We start from the raw sequence: 10670 nt of genomic DNA on the forward strand, positions 1-10670 counted from the left end.
GATTTAACTGTATCCTCAAAAAAGATATAGTTAAGGCCTAATCCCTGGTACTTCAAATGTGATGTCATTTAGAAATAGGATTGTGGAAAATATAAATAGTTAAGATGAAATCAAACTGGAGTAGTGTGGGTGCTTAAACCCAATGTGACTGTGGTCCATATAACCAGAGTGGAAGAGAAACAAGCATAAGAGGGGAGAATGTCATGCATCAGTGGAAGCGTAGATTGAAATTCTGCAATTACGAGCCAAGGATTGCTGGCAAACCATCAGAAACTATAAAGCAGCAAGGAAGCATTCTCCCATACAGGTTTCAGAGAGAGCACGGCTTTGCTGACATCTTAATTTTAGACTTCTAGCGTCCAAACTGTGAGACAATGAAATTCTGTTGTTTTAAGACATCTACTTTTTTGTAGTTTGTTATTGGTAGCCCTAGGGAACTAATGGACCATATAAACTACATAATGCCAGGCATATGTACACACACACACACACACACACACACACACACACACACACACACACACACACACATGTTTCTACCTAATTTTCCCCTACTTCACTATGTAAATTGCCCCTTTCCTGCTTGCTTAGCTCTGTTTCCCTTAACCCTGAATGTTTAAAAAATGAGATCACTAGGTAAGATTTAGTCCAATTTATGCTCTACTGAATGCATAGCATGCCTTGCCTAACCTGTTGATTACTTTCCTAGATTAAAAGAAGTAGGAATGAAGAATTAATTAAAGAATGACTAGCTCTCTACCTCCAGGTTCCCCCTTACCAGTTCTGTAGGCAGACCGCTGTCATAATGAGTCAGCCAGTCTGCCTGCAATGGAAAATGATACAGAACCTAACCTCCTGCCTCAATGATTCACTGAGATTCTTTCTCCCTTTTAAACAGTCTTGGCTGAGCAGAATCTTTGGAGCTGGTTCTGGGACATGAACCCTCCTTTTCCCCAGGTCATTGTCTTTCTGATTAAAACAAGCTTTCCTTTCTTACCAATACTTGCCTCTAAGTATTGGCTTTTGATAGGTGAGCAGCTGAACCTGAGTTCTGTAACAATTGTTGGGACTGCCCTGTTCATTTTCCCTTCCTCAGATACCTTTCTGTCTATATTACTAATCCAAAAACTCTCTTCCCATTTCAGTCTTTGAGTTGATCTTCCTCTGGCTACGGAAGACACTGCTCATGCCAATGTTTATCTTACTTTAAAACCCCCAGATTTTTTTTTTTCTGGCTTATTCATTTATTTCTAAGAGATCAAGTCTCTTTTTATATTTTCTAATTTTCTAAAACAATTCTGATATCTTTTTCTTATTGATACCTTTATTTAACCTCCTCATATTTAATTACTTCTGGTTTTGGATATCTTTTCTCCTTTACTAAATGTCTATTCTAACTGCATTTAAACACTCATTGAATCAACACTCTAAAAAAACCTAATGTTTATATTTTTTACCCCTTTTAACGAAGAAGAGAAATATTTATATAACTTTATATAAAGTTAGAAATAATGTGCGAAACTCTAGTATGTTTATGATGAAAAGAACTCTTTTTCCCTGTTAAGGGAAAGTAACTTACAGCTACTAGGAATCAGTATTGAGCTTATTCAATGAATTATAGTTTGGATGAACTCGTTATTTACATTTGAAGCCTTCATTTTTTTTTTCAACTGAGATGTTTAAAAATGAATTTTAATAATAAACTGCCACATTATTCATTTTAGTTGATTTATACAAACATTTAGAGAACTGAGCAAGCTGATTAAAATAACTTGCTGTTATATTTCTCACTCAAGCCTATAAATTTTGTAGTAGTTTAATAATTCCTTTTGCTTAAATTTCAACTAAGTCTTTAGTTTTCTCTCATTCAAGGGTGGTGCAAGGCAAAGAGAGAAGTCATCTCTATAAATACCATAAGATCCCAATCTTAGTAAAAACAGAGGTGCTGCAAAAAATGCCTTTTCAAGACAAGCTTCTTAGTCTCTCTTCTAATGACATTATCATTCCTCCATTCCTTTGATATAGAAACTCTCAAGTCCCTACTGCTGTTATTCATGGTTTTTCTGAAAGGCAGGGCATCAACTTGGAAATAATTTAGAAACAAATGTCATACATTCACTTTAAAAAGCTATTTTTAACTGACTTAGGAAGTAGATATGGTCCTCTCCTCCAAATAGATTCCAGAATAATGATAAAGCTTCTCTCTCTTGGCAGGAAAGGATATAACCAGAAGTTTTCCTAATTTTGAGGTCACTCTCCTCTAATGAAACTTACCGCATGTGCAGATACATCCTATTATACTGTTGAGATCAAGTTTTGGAACTTAAGCAAATTGTAGTTCTAGTTGCTGATTTTGCAACGAGTTAATCTCTGACTCAGAGGTAGATATTCTTAACACACATATATACACACATACAGACCCTACATACATGCATACACTCATGCACACACACACATATAATCTATCTATGGATCTATCTATCTATCTATATATATATACATACACACACAGTATATAGATACAGATATATACACAGAGTGGAGGTTAACTTGCTAGCTCATAAGTAGGATAAAATCTCAGACCCTTCTAATTTAACAGATCTTTGTTACATTGTCTATAATTTTTTTTTTTTGTCTTTTTGCCATTTCTGGGGCCGCTCCTGTGGCATATGGAGGTTCCCAGGCTAGGGGTCAAATCAGAGCTGTAGCCGCTGGCCTACACCAGAGCCACAGCAACGCGGGATCCGAGCCGCGTCTGCAACCTACACCACAGCTCACGGCAACGCCGGATCGTTAACCCACTGAGCAAGGGCAGGGAGCGAACCCACAACCTCATGGTTCCTAGTCGGATTCGTTAACCACTGCGCCATGACGGGAACTTCCACATTGTCTATGATATTCATAAAGATTTAGATTTGTCTTAGGCAGATTTATAATATGGAGTGTACTTTAAAGCATATAATTTTATGATATTAAATTTCCTGATTTTGAAAAATGTGCTGCCATATGTAAGAGACACATGGTTCTTAGAAAATATACACTAAAGCACTAAGAAGTAAAGGGACATGGCATTTGGAATTTACCTCAAGTGGTTCAGATAATAAAATTCAAAAGAGAGAGATTTGTAAAATTAATGTAGCAAATGTTTACAATTAATGAAATTCAGTGAAAGGTATAAAGGGACGCCCCAAAAAAGCCACCAAAAAAAGCCTATTGATCAGGTATAGCTAAACTTACTAGAACTCCTGCAACAAGGAAGACTCCCACTGTGACCAAGCCTTGGTAGCCCCTCAAATGGGTGAACAAGATGAAAAATACAACAGGTCTTGTGAGATGGGAAACTGATTAGGATTGGAAAGAAGTGATAATGAAATAATTTTGGTTTGGTAAACACAGCAAAAAGAAAGTTTTGATATTGTTCTTGATGAGCAAGCTATTAGTCTTGATAAGTAATCTGTTTCTTTGGTTCAGTCTTATCTCCTTGGTATAGATATTTTCTAGAAAAGCAGCTAATACTTTTTTGCTTGATCTCAAAATTAACATTGGGACAGGAAATTATGTTGCCTTCAGTTCTTATCTTGTAACTTTTTAACAACTTTTATTTATAGCAGAATAAAAATTTCTAAAAAATGCATAATATTATCAGCTATCTATATAGTCATTGGAGTAAAATATTAGACAATTGGACAAGCTACCTAAAAATAGAGAGTGAATAATTAAATGCATAAACATAATTATGATAAATGCCTTTATGAGTTTAGTCATAATTTCAAAACTTTCTACAGAAAAGAAAATCATGAACTTTGAGAATAGACTTGTGGTTGCCAAGGGGGAGGGGGAGGGGATGGGATGGATTGGAAGCTTGGGGTTAATAGATGTGAACTATTGCTTTTGAAATGGATTAGCAATGAGATCCTGCTGTGTAGCACTGGGAACTATGTCTAGTTACTTAGGATGGAGCATGAAAATGTGAGAAAATATAATGTATACATGTATGTGTAATTGGGTCACCATGCTGTACAGTAGAAAAAAAATTGTATTGGGGAAATAACAATAAAAAATTAAGAAAAAATCATAGCCATACAATACTAGCATAGAATAATGCCTTTACATTTTTTTGTTTAAGTTATATTACTGAGCAAAGTAGTCAATAATCTTTCTAACTCTATGATAAGTTCCTTTTTTTATACAGAAGTCAGAAATCAGATGAGAGTTACATGGTGCAGAAAAACATGTGATTTAATGAAAAAATATAAATAAGTGCATAGGAGGCTCATCAAAGCCTTGTTTCCAACAAGTGGTTGTTACTAATTATGCTATAGTTTTTGACTCAAATTTTTATACTCACTGTTGTGCAATACCCTTCAGTGAGAATCTTGCCAAGAATATTACCAACCACAAATCCTCTCATTGTGATGTTTTTATTTTCCACTTTTCACAATACATTTTTGTTGTTGTTGGTTTTTTTTTTTTTGCCATTTCTAGGGCCGCTTCTGAGGCATATGGAGGTTCCGAGCCTAGGGGTCAAATCGGAGCTGTAGCCGCTGGCCTACACCAGAGTCACAGCAACGCAGGATCTGAGCCATGTCTGTGGCCTACACCACAGCTCAGGGCAACGCTGGATCCTTAACCCACTGAACAAGGCCAGGGATAGAACCCGCAACCTCATGGTTCCTAATTGGATTCGTTAACCACTGCGCCACAACGGGAACTCCCACTTTTCACAATATTTTTAAATTTACAGATTTGCTGTGTGAAAATGCTAAAATATATCAAAATGCAGAGTGAAACTCAAGGAAATCAATAGTGTCATTTTAAGTTTTAAATTTTCTTGGTATTTTCCTGATGCATTTCTACAAAAGTATAAGTTTCATACCAAGAGCACAGTGATAGAAAAAGAAATGAAAGACCAACATTCCATTTTCAAGCATCCACAATATACTACTTCATAACTTAAATTTTACACATTTATATGTATTTATGTGTAAATATATAGGCATACACCTCACTATATATATTGAATATACTATACAATATCATATCTACATATAATCAATGTAGAAATTCTTCAAAATTAAGAAGCAAAGCAAAATATTATTAATTATTCACCACCCATTATTATGTATATTATATATATGATCTCTCTCTCTCATACATTTAACGAATGCAGCAAGTGTTCACAATTAATGAAATTGGGTTAAGGATAAGGAAGTTCTCAAAACACCACGAGAAAATCCTGAGTGTGTGTGTGTGTGTGTGTGTGTGTGTGTGTGTGTATGCCATATGCTTATTTGACAGGCAAATTTCTCAGCCTTACTTTTTATGTCACCTTCTGCTCTTTAACATGTTCACTTCCTCAGAAGCCTATGTACCAATTCTCAGCTTCTTAAATATTGTCTAATGTTACAGTAAAAACAAGCAAAAGCATTGCATAAAAGAGACACAATCAGGCTTCCTTTGTGATTGGGCACAGATTATGGAGCCTCATTTGCATTTTTCAAAATCACATTTGCACAATTTCTTGGGGCTTGAATCTGTGGTGACATGTTGGTATCACACTTCTCAAAGCATGATCACAGAAATAGATCTATGAATAATTGAGGTAGCTGAGCTGGCCCAAACCATAAGAATATAATTTAATATATTCATAAGTAGTATACCTGCACTTACAAAGTTCTAGCGTTTTGGAATTTTTTATGTTAGATTTATAAGATAACTAAATATTAAAGATTGTTCTTATGTTTGTTTATTACTGATGATGTTTAGGGTAGGTTTCTTTTTAATAGTCTTGATAGATCGTGTTGACTTTTATAGTATGCAGTCATTGAAAAAATAGTGTAGTAAATTATATTTTAACTAGTGCACATTTTCCTGGAGAAGCAAATTTCAGGTTATTGAACTAAGTGAATTTAGATTTATTATTTAATTTTGTGATGTACTTTTCATTTGTCTTTAAACTGAAGTTGCAAGTAAGCAACATAGTGGAAGTGTGGTTAAGAGGACGCTTGTAGAGACAGACTGGGCTGGAATCCATGTTTTGCCATGTACCGTTTGTGTGACTTTGGCAATTGTTACTATCTCTCTACTTCTCTTTCCTCATCTGAAGAACAATGACCTACTTTATAGGTTTTAATGACTATTATAGGAGTTAACTCAGATTAAATATTTAAAATAGGACATATTTATAATAGGCATCTAATAAGCAGTAGCAATTAATCTACCACTGTATACTTAAGATAATAATGCTACATAGTATTTTTCAGAAAGATGAAATAGGTCCTCTTACATATTATTTACAGGAATCAAATTTTGAAATATATGCAAACTTTAAATAGGTATTTTACTTCTAGAAATGTATCTTAGAGAACTATTCACACCGTTATGCAAAGATAAATGCCTAAAGTTGCAATACTAATATTATTGAAATATTTCACAATAATAATCTTTGCAATAGACAATTGTTTTAAAATGCTGGCAATCCTCTTGCACCTGAGTAAAAACGGCAGAGAAAAGTATCTATATATATGTATATGTGTGTATGTATATAGATAGATAGATAGATAGATAGATAGATAAGGGAAAATAAAGAACAATTATGAGCCTATTTGGTAAATAATGTGTTTTTTGTTTGTTCGTTTGTTTTGCTTTTTAGGGCTGTACCTGTGGCATAAGGAAGTTCCCAGGCTAGGGGTTGAATCAGAGCTGCAACTGCTAGCCTATGCCACTGCCACAGCAATGCAGGGTCCGAGCTGCATCTGCAACCTAGACCACAGTTGAAGGCCAGATCCTTCACCCACTGAGTGAGGCCAGGGATGAAAACCAGCATCCTCATGGATACTAGCTGGGTTTGTAACCTGCTGAGTCATGACAGGAACTCCCAATACGAGTGTGTTTAATGGTAAAAACTGAAACAACTCATACCAATGTATGGTGAAAAAAGGTAATTTTAGAATGCATTTAATGTAAACAACAAATAAAAACACTCACATATACAAACTAGTCTATATAAGAAAATGTCTATCATATTAACATACTATATTCCAAAGAGTTAATAGCAGGTAACTTTGACCAGTAGGTAAAATAGGAAGCTCTGCTTTCTGTTGTGTATATGTTTGTATTATTTGATCTTTTCACAATAAATATATATTACTTTTGTAATAAGAATGACATTTGATGTTAAAATAAGCCTGTAGAAAACCATGATAAACAATGTAAAAATAACTTTTTATGAACTTAACAAAGTCACTATGTTACACTAATGAAAACAAATTGATGTATTAGTTTTTATATCTTACTTTCACCCATATTATCAGTTACCGTAAATTTAACTCATACCCAGTGCTGCCGATGCTACCTACCCCATACCCACAATCGTGGTTCTGTGTTTGCTATTATCCCCTGCTTGCACTTTCCCATGTTTATTCAAAATGGTCTAATCATTTCACCACATTGCTTATGAAGCCTCACTGACCTAAGTAATCCATAATTGTGAAATTTCTCTACCTACTTTCCAATTTGACTATCATCTCTTAAAATGTCGCATTCCATTGCTACTTCTATTTATATCATTATAATTTCTCTAAAAAACTATATTAATTTATTTATATCCCTATTCTTCCCAACTTGGTGGTTACCTCTTTGAGGTGGGCTCCCATTAAAATTCATTTCTTTGTCACCTGACAAAATCATCCATACAGTTGCTTACTTAGTTAACTGGTTAAGTAATTACAATTAAGATAAAATAATGAACATTTTTTTGATCAATATTTCCACAGTCACGAAATATATTCGCAACCACAAGGTGATTAAAAAAAAAGGACATATTCAAATTTCCTATTTCCTGGAGAAAAGAATAATGAAGTCTGAATCTATAGGGAAAAATACTTAAAAGGCATTTTCAGAAAAATCTTCTAGCGAAACAGAATTTTTTTTTCCTTTTTTTAGGGCTGTACCTGTGGCATATGGAAATTTCTGGACTAGGGGCCAAATTAGAACTGCAGCTGCCAGCCTATACCACAGCCACAGCAATGCAGGATCCAAGTCGTGTCTGTGACCTATACCACAGCTCACAGCAATGCCAGATCCTTAACCCACTGAGCAAGGCCAGTGATTGAACCTGCATCCTCATGGTTACTAGTTGGGTTCTTTACCGCTGAGCCACAATGGAAACTCCCTAGGAAAACAGATTTTATCTGTGCTTTTAAGAAGTTCCTAATACTGAGAGAACAGGCGCCCCAAAGCAAACTTGACTTTGGAGAAATTCAGTGTAAGTTACAGTAGCCATTATCATTGTCTGTAGGTGAGGTCAAATTTTGTTTGTTTGTTTTTGAAGTGTTTAAAATGTTTTTAAAGCAAAAGATTTTTCCTTTGTAGAAGGAGCAGTTAAGCAATTGAATTGTGTATATTTATTTACTATATGAGCTTCTGTTTTGCTCATACCAAGAATGTAGAAAGTGATACATAAATCTTGTAAGCATCATGGTTAAAAACTAAACAGAGGACCATAAAAACCTATTTATTTTTTAATTATTTCTTTATTATCCTTTTTCAGCCATACCTGTGACATATGGAAGTTCCTGGGCGAGGGATGGAATCTGAGCAGCATTTGCAGCCTATGCCACAGCTGCAGCAATGTCAGATCCTTAACCCAGTGTGCCAGGCTGGGGATCTAACTGGCAATGCCACAGAGACAAGCCAGATCATTAACCCACTGTGCCAAGGCCGAAACTCCCTAAAACCCATTTAAATATGAAATGGAAATGTAATTTGAGACATCAGCCATCATAATATTCATACTGGATCTATATGCACACAGGATAATCTAGAAAATATACGTATATATATAGTATTCACACACGCACATATATATAAATATGTGTGTATGTACACATATATATACGAACACCATATTATGTGTCTGATCTGGAAAAATTCTTTGTTTCTAGTCATAAATTCCTTGAATATAATGAAAATAAGCATAAAATATCTGCACCGCCCCTCACTTTAGAATGAGAAAATTAAAGTCCAGAATGTTATGAACCCAAAAACGTAGTAGTAGTAATTATGTTTCATGATCCCCTGGCCCATGTTGTCTTGAAGCATTCCTATAGTTGAAAAGTGTTGAATTCACCCAAAATATCACTGAAGTACCTTTTAATAAAGTAGAGCTAAATTTATTAGAACTTATTTCAGGAAGCTAGTACACTCTCTTGACTTTTGACAGTGTCTCAAAAGGAGAAGAAAGAAGTGGATCTTTTCAATTTGGTCTCATGTGGGTTAAGGTGGGGGACTTAAGAGGAGATAGGATTGGCCAACGTTTATGATGTATTTTTTTAAATATTTAAGACTGGTGTACACAATAAAGGGACCATCTTAAAATGAGTTTCAATAAGCAAATTATAGTTAAGTAGTTGACAAGTGGTCCGAGTAGGTAGACTACTGTATCTGATAAGACTGTGTGAGAATTTCCTTAAAAAGTGCTGTTATTCACTGTCATACTGTCTTATCGTCCTCATACATGCTTTTTGATGCCATGTTGATATAGGTATCTACATTCTTAAATAAATCATAACATATCAACTCGGAGTTCCCACTGTGGCACCATGAGATTGGCGGTGGCTCTGTAGTGTGGGTTCGATGCTCAACTGCAGCTTGAATCAAATCCGATCCCTGGCCTGGGAACTTCATATGCTGTGGGGAGGCCAACAAAACAAACAAACAAATGTGTCACCTCAATTCTCAAATCCAATTTCTAGTCATTCTTATCCCAAGTTGGAATTGAACTGGGGCAGTGATCAGTCCAATCCACACCATGGTTTGAAGAATCATGAATACACATCAGAGCTCCAGTAGTGGTTATTTCAACCGCTGTGTTTTATTTTATTTGCTTTTGTTGCGTAGGCCTATGTTAGAATAATTAATTGGACAATAGTTGGTCACTGGCATTTACAGCTTTGAAGATTACACATTTGAACACTGAATGTGGATAAATACTTAGGAAAGAATTGCGATAAGAAGTTTTAGTCTACTTCAAATCAGGCACTAAGATGCACCAGTTAAACCAAGATTTAGATCTTATTCCCAATCTGAAAAGCTATCTGATGTCGAAATCTCATATAGGAATATTATCCAAATATTTAATTTTCATGTTTTTGGGGGTTATATATTTCTTGGATATTATTAATAATCTTAGGAGTTCCTATTGTGGCTCAGGGGAGACTAATCTGACTAGTATCCATGAGGATGCAGGTTCGATCCCTGGCCTTGCTCAGTGGGTTAAGGATCTGGTGTTTCCGTGGGCTGTGGTGTGGATCACAGATGTGGCTTGGATCTGGTGTTGCTGTGGCCGTGGTGTAGACCAGAGGCTACAGCTCCGATTTGAACCCTATTCTGGGAACCTCCATATGCCATGGTTGCAGCCCTAAAAAACCAAAAAATATATATATATAAAATATTAAAAATATATAATATATAATATTAAAAATATATAAAATATTAAAAATCTTAGATGATAGCAGGAACATAAGTACAGCATTCTTCTCCTACAATATAAAACATTGAGAAGCTAATATAGTGTCTTCACCTGTCACTTTAAACCCCACAGATATGTAGCTAATAGAGAACAATTGTTTTTTTCAATGATTATTCTGCTTATAGTATATCAGGTGTCC

This window comes from Phacochoerus africanus, chromosome 11, assembly GCF_016906955.1.
Source record: "Phacochoerus africanus isolate WHEZ1 chromosome 11, ROS_Pafr_v1, whole genome shotgun sequence".
Classification (NCBI taxonomy): Eukaryota; Metazoa; Chordata; class Mammalia; order Artiodactyla; family Suidae; genus Phacochoerus; species Phacochoerus africanus.